Source organism: Apium graveolens, chromosome 9 (genome assembly GCF_009905375.1).
Source record: "Apium graveolens cultivar Ventura chromosome 9, ASM990537v1, whole genome shotgun sequence".
Taxonomy (NCBI): domain Eukaryota; kingdom Viridiplantae; phylum Streptophyta; class Magnoliopsida; order Apiales; family Apiaceae; genus Apium; species Apium graveolens.
In genome coordinates this window covers 243086625-243093882 of record NC_133655.1, presented here as the reverse complement: position 1 = coordinate 243093882, position 7258 = coordinate 243086625, and positions in this window count along the sequence as shown.

Below are 7258 nucleotides of genomic sequence, written 5' to 3'. Positions count from 1 at the left end.
TACAATAGGATCCGTAGATGAAAACCAATGGTACTCCTCTTTTGGAAAACAACTTCTCCCCTTATGAAGAATAGTGATGAACCAATCCACTTCTTTTGATCACTAGGAAATCACCTTCGTGTTTACCACCTCTCCTGTACAATAGGATCCGTAGTCTCAAACCACAATGGTGTTGTATGGTATACATATGCTTTACCTTTTTCCTGCCACTTGCCATTTGTGTGGTGTATATATGCTTTACCTTTTTCCTGCCACTTGCCATTTCTCCCCCTTAGTTGAGGAATCCTCCAAACTTATATCCAAACTTTTATGTAACACTACTTCCCCTTTGAATAATAGAAGGAATATATGTTAATGCCTGAAGGAGTTCTTATATTTCACTTGAATAGAAAAGAAATAACAAGTCATAGGTTGATCAACCATGTCATTTTATATACTGCAACAATAGCTTCACCGTTGATCATCATGTTAACCAACCTTTCCAACATCCTTATACCTTCCAACTGTTAGATCATAATTGTTAGGCCCTAACTATTCGATTCCAATTTGTAAACGTTAGGTCCCTAAGAGTTAGGTTCCAATCGTAAACAGATTTGAGGCGAACATTGTTAGTTCCCGAAGTATCAAGTTGGATCCCTAGGAATCATCTTTCGAAAGATTGAACATTATGAATCATGTTTAGGGATAGGGAATGGGATATGGTGTTTCTCTTTCTTCCTCACTGTGAGTGTCGTTCGGTCATTTAGCACGAACTTCACTGCCCGAGATCGAGACCAGCCCATAGGGTTCCAAACAGATATGGAGCCATCAGCATCCCTTCAACCGGTGTGATTCTATTTTGTATACCTCACAAGTGTTTCACTCTTCTCTCCACTCGTGTTTACACTCATTCTCATGAGTGTATCATTCCTCTCATAGCTCCAAAATCCAGCTATACCTACAAGGAAAATCACCTTAGCCATCCTTAAAGAGGTCACAGGTGGGGCAATGGGAGTTTGCAAATCCCCATCCTTGTTAGACTCGTCAGATGAATCTGAGTTACAATCTACAAGTTGCTAATTTGCCTTTGAGGGTTCCAGACTTGATCTCTGGGAAGGTAAACAATGATCCAAAGAATTTAGCATAAAGATCAAAGTTTCCTTCTAATGTCTGTAGAGACATTTCCTTGTGACTCATCAGGTAAATCTGAATCATTGTCAATAAATTTCCGATCTGCACCTATGTCAGACCTACTATCTGCATATGTATCCAGGGGATTTAAGCCTGGGGAGGTAGACACTGACCACTGACATATGGATATTGGATCAATATCATCTCCTAATACCTGTAAAGGCAATTGGTCCATTAAAGAACCTTCAACAATCGAATCTGACTGTAAAATTGTCAAAACTCTTGTTTCCATCAACTCATCCTTTATGTGTGTAACATCTCCTTTTGCATCAAGAATTGTTTATGTTTGATATGGTGACACTACATCGGATACCCTAGCCGGCAGGAGAATTTCAATAGATGCACCCTGTTGAGAGGATAAATCTAGTAACTGTTTTTGTGCCTTTTCAACCAGTACATCTTTTTGAGAAGATGTATGGGAGCTAGCAATTGCCTCGGTTTTAATACTACTCATCTTTGTAGGAGACAGAGTTGCTGGGTTGACTTCAGAACCTTCCTTATGTGGTGCACTAAGGCACTTTCTCCCTTACGCTCATTCATACTTTATTTTAGTGGTAAGAGAGTGTTGGTTGGTTCTGTTTCTGTGTTTGTCTTTACAGTCTGGGATAGAAGTTTTGAGTTTTCAATCTCATGACTATCAAATAAAAGAAGGCCATTGAAGGCTAAACCTGTATTATCAAACATATAGCACAGTAGATAGAATGAACATGATTCTATAATAAACGAAAGTCATTCATTTAATCTTTTGAGAAAAATGATGTACAATAGTGATTTCACAAAGATTTTCATGAAATAAGTAATCACCACTATAGAAAGAAGTTTGATTTTTCTTTTAAAACTGTTCGAGTGCACAAGTCTGTTTTTATGCATTAAAAGATAAATAAAATGTCTTTTGATTTGACAAAGACACAGACTCGTGACCTAGCAGTATTAAGAAGAGAAATAAAGATTTTGTCTTTCAATATGTATGCGTTTTTATAAAAGCATTGATCACTTAAGGTAAAGTGTAAGCAATTCTCATTCATGTCAAAAGTTCCATAATCTATATTTATAAAATTATTATCAACAAACATTGTTTATTGAAAAATAATCTCAATAATAATGACTATTGTTAGATATATTTGATAATGTCATGTGTAATATGATTTGTGTTTAGTTTTCAGATCTTACTTAACAGGACAAATCAGTTCTTAACTGGAAATCAGCACTTATACTGAAGACAGAACTTAAGATATCAGAACTTAAGTGATCAGAAGATATTTATCAGGAGATAATAGCAGGACTTAAGATGACTTTCAGATAAGGCAGGCGGCTGATTGAAAAGAAAGAAGATCGAGACTAAGACAGAAATGATTATGCATGAAAAAAGAATTTTATGAAGAATAGAATACTTGGAAGAAAAGATAACTAGTTGATATATTTTAGGAAGCAGAATCATATTCCATATTAATTAGAATTTATCTTGTAACTGTGTAGTATATAAACACAGGCATAGGGTTTACACTATAAGTGTTATCATTATCGAAGTTATTATTCTTTGTAACCCTAGCAGCTCTCGTGATAATTTGTTCATCACTGAGAGAGGACAGTTCCATATTGTAACAGAGTTTATTGTGTTGAATAAAATCTGTTTTCTGTTACTTGAGTTCTTATATTCGATTTGATTGTGCTAAACACTATATTCAACCCCTTCTACAGTGTGTGTGACCTAAAAAGTGGTATCAGAGCAATCTGTTAACACACAAACAGTTTAAGATCCAAAAACAATCATGTCTGAAGAAGAAACTCCAACCAAGCCCACCAAAACTGAAGAACCTCCAAAAACCATAACCCATAGTCGATATGAGACTATAAGAGTTCCCATGTTGAAACCTTCTAAGTATTCCATATGGAAAGTGAAGATGGCTATGTTTCTGGAAGCTACAGATACAGAATATCTCGACAGGATTAATGAAGGACCACATATGCCAACCAAACTCTCCGTGGAAGTTGCAGGTCAGCCAGCAAAGTCTGTACCAAAGGAGAAAAGTGGTACACTGCTGAAGATATCTCATCGATTGCAAAGGATGCAAAGGTAAGACACTTGCTACATAGTGCCATTGATAATGTCATGTCAAACAGGGTAATTCAATGCAAGACTACAAAAGAGATATGGGATGCTTTGGAAACAAGGTGTCAGGGAACTGATTCAATCAAGAAGAATAGGAAGACTATACTCACTCAAGAATATGAGCACTTTGACTCAAAGCCTGATGAGTCATTAACTGATTTATATGACAGATTTGTCAAACTCTTGAATGATTCGTCACTAGTTGACAAAGAGTATGATATTGAAGATTTAAATCTTAAATTCCTGTTAGCACTTCCTGAAAGATGGGATTTGAAGGCCACAATAATAAGAGACAACTATAATCTTGATGAAACAACTCTTGATGAAATTTATGGGATGCTCAAGACTCATGAACTTGAGATGGAACAAAGAAGCAAGATGAATGGAAGAAAGTCAAGGATAGTTGCTTTTGTGGCTGAGGAGGAAAGTCCCAAAGTTGCTGCCTCAAAGAAAGGCAAAGGCAAAGCTCTCATCACAAAGTCTGATACTGAGTCATCAAGTTCTGATAGTGCTGATGACTCAGAAACTGAAAGTATATATGAGATAGACCCTGATGAAGAGATGATGAAGCTGTGTGCTCTTATGGTGAAAGGAATCACAAAGATTGCATACAAGAAATTCAGAAGAGGAAAGAAGTTTTCCAGGAAAGGTGCAAGTTCTGAAAAGAAAGGTTTCAGAAAATCTGAAGGCAAAGGAGGAAAGTCTTACAAAGGAGATTACTCAAATGTTAAATGCTACAAGTGTGGTGAGAAATGCCACATATCTCCTGATTGTAGAAAAGGGAAGAGTGACAAAGGCAAGGCTCTTATCACAAAGAAGAAAAGCTGGTCAGATGCTTCAGATTCTAAGGATGAGGAAAACTATGCCTTAATGGTAAATGCTGATAGCAGTTCTGATACTGCTGACTTAAAGGTACCTCAAACTACTTATGCCTTTCATACTGATGATATTATTGAGTTGAGAAGATATCTTAAAACCATGTTCATTAGTTATAAAGATCAAACTTTAACATGTGAAAGATTAACTTCTGAAAATCTTGCTTATAAAAAGAGGAATGATTATTTAGAAAAAGAGTTAGTCATGTTCCATCAAACTCAGAAAGATAGAGATGATGCCTTTTATGTTAGGGATGAAGTGCTAAAAATGAATGAATCTCTAAAAACTGAGTTAGAAAAGGAAAGAGAGATTATCAGGACTTGGACTAACTCTGGTAACACAACTCAGGATATTCTTAGTAGTGGAAACTGGAAAGAGGGCTTAGGTTATGGAGATGATAAGAACAGTAAGAGAACTGTAGAAACTGAGCCTATAGTTGTTAAACAAAAACCAAAGGTAAATCCTGTTAAGTTAGTAACTGCAAAGTCTGATATTGAGAAAGCAGAAGTTAAGGAGGAAGTAACTTCTGACAAACCTAAACAGGATAAGCCAACTGAAGTTAACATAGGCTTAATGACTAAGAAGCAGCTTAAACATAAGCTGAAAGATGTTAAGAATGTAAACAAGGTAAAGCCACCTAGGAAAAATAGGAATGGAAAGGAAGGTGTGAACAAAAGTAACAATTATAAGCCTGTTCCTAATGCTCCTAGAAAAACATGTCATAACTGTGGAAACTCTAACCATCTGGCTTCTTTTTGTAGGATTAATAAGAACATAAACTCCTTACCTTCAAAGTCAGGAGTTAAGAGTCAGTCTGTTAGATATAAGCCAAATTTATATGGTAACATTTATGAAGCCAAGCTTTTAACAAGTACTGATGGTTCTGCAATCTGTCTGTTGAGTAGAGCATCAATTGAAGAAATCTGGGATTGGCACAAGAAACTCTCTCATTTAAATTTTAACAATATAAATGAACTAGTCAAGAAAGATCTTGTGAGAGGACTGCCAAAATCAGTATTTGCTCCTGATGGCCTTTGTGATTCATGTTAGAAGCCAAAACAAAGAAAATCTTCATTCAAGAGCAAGACTGAATCATCAATTCTTGAGCCTTATCACCTACTACATGTTGATCTATTTGGTCCAGTGAATGTCATGTCTATTGCAAAGAAGAAATATGATATGGTCATAGTGGATGAGTTCATCAGATACACATGAGTGTATTTCTTGCACACAAAAAGTAAAACTGCATCTATCTTGATTGATCGTGTCAAGCAACTAGATAAATTGGTCAAAGATTCTGTGAAGATCATAAGAAGTGATAATGGCACTGAGTTCAAGAACTTGATCATGGAAGAGTTCTGCAAAAACCATGGAATAAAGCAGTAATTTTCTGCTCCTGGAACTCCACAACAAAATGGAGTTGTTGAAAGAAAGAATAGAACTCTTATTGAAGCTGCACGAACTATGCTTGATGAAGCAAAGTTGCCAACCTACTTTTGGGCTGAAGCTGTGTAGACTGCTTGTTTTACTCAGAATTCAACACTTATCAACAAGCATGGAAAAACACCATATGAGATGGTGAAGAAAAAGAAGCCAAATATGAAGTATTTTCATGTATTTGGATGCAAGTGTTTTGTTCTTAAGACTCATCCCGAACAGCTATCTAAATTTGATCTAAAAGCTGATGAAGGAATTTTTGTTGGATATCCACTTTCTACAAAAGCCTTGAGAGTCTACAATTTAAGAACAAGGGTTGTCATGGAATCTATCAATGTCTCTTTTAATGATAAGAAGATTACTGGACTTGAAGATTTCAATGATCATGATCAGCTAAGATTTGAAAATAAAGCTTTAAATTCTGATTCTGTAACTCCTGACAGTCTAAATCCCGATACTGCCAACTCTAATGGATTAAACTCTGATGTCATTGAAACTGTGGTGACTACGCCAAAAGAAGATGCACCTGTGCAAGGGGAGCATACTGAAGATACAACCATATCTCAAGAAGCATCAGAATCTACAACATGCTCTTCAAATTCTGATTCATCAAGTTCTGATGGGAAAAGTTCTGATATTTTTGGAAACTCATGTTCTGATATTTCTGGAAACTCAAATTCTGAAGGATCCAACTCAGAGAGCATAATTTCAGGGGGAGCATCAGAAAATGTTAATGGAGACGACATGGATCATGGGGGACCATCCAGTTATAGAGAAAACCTTCCATCTGCAAGGAAGTGGACTAAAGTACATACACCTGACTTAATTATTGGAAATCCTGATGCAGGTGTCAGAACTAGAACAGCTACATCAAATAAATGTCTCTATCATTCTTTTCTTTCTTAGACTGAACCAAAGAAAGTGGAAGAAGCTCTTCAAGATGCTGATTGGGTGCAGGCAATGCAAGAAGAGTTAAATGAATTTGAAAGAAATAAAGTCTGGACCGCCAAGACCAAAGAACAGGTCTGATGTTGGTACAAAGTGCGTGTTCAGAAATAAAACTGACAGTGATGGCATAATTACAAGGAGCAAAGCAAGGCTGGTTATAAAAGGATACTCTCAATATGAGGGAATTGATTATGATGAAACATTTGCACCGGTTGCTAGATTGGAAGCCATAATGATATTTTTGGCTTATGCTGCTCACAAGAAGTTTAAAGTCTTTCAAATGGATGTGAAAAGTGCTTTTCTCAATGGAGAATTGGAAGAAGAGGTATATGTTGAACAACCTCCAGGCTTTGTAGATCCCAAATTTCCCAATCATGTCTACAGGCTTGATAAAGCACTTATGGCCTTAAGCAAGCTCCAAGAGCATGGTATGAGATATTAGCTCAGTTTCTTCTGGAAAGTGGATTTAACAGAGGGACTATTGACAAAACATTGTTCTACCTCAATCATGGAAAGGACTTACTTTTGGTGCAAATATATGTTGATGATATCATTTTTGGTTCTACAAATGATAGACTTTGTAAGAAGTTTGCCAAGCTGATGCAGTCAAGATATCAAATGAGTATGATGGGAGAACTTAACTATTTTCTGGGCCTTCAAGTCAAGCAGAATGAAGAAGGAACTTTTATTTGTCAATCTAAGTACACCAGAAATTTA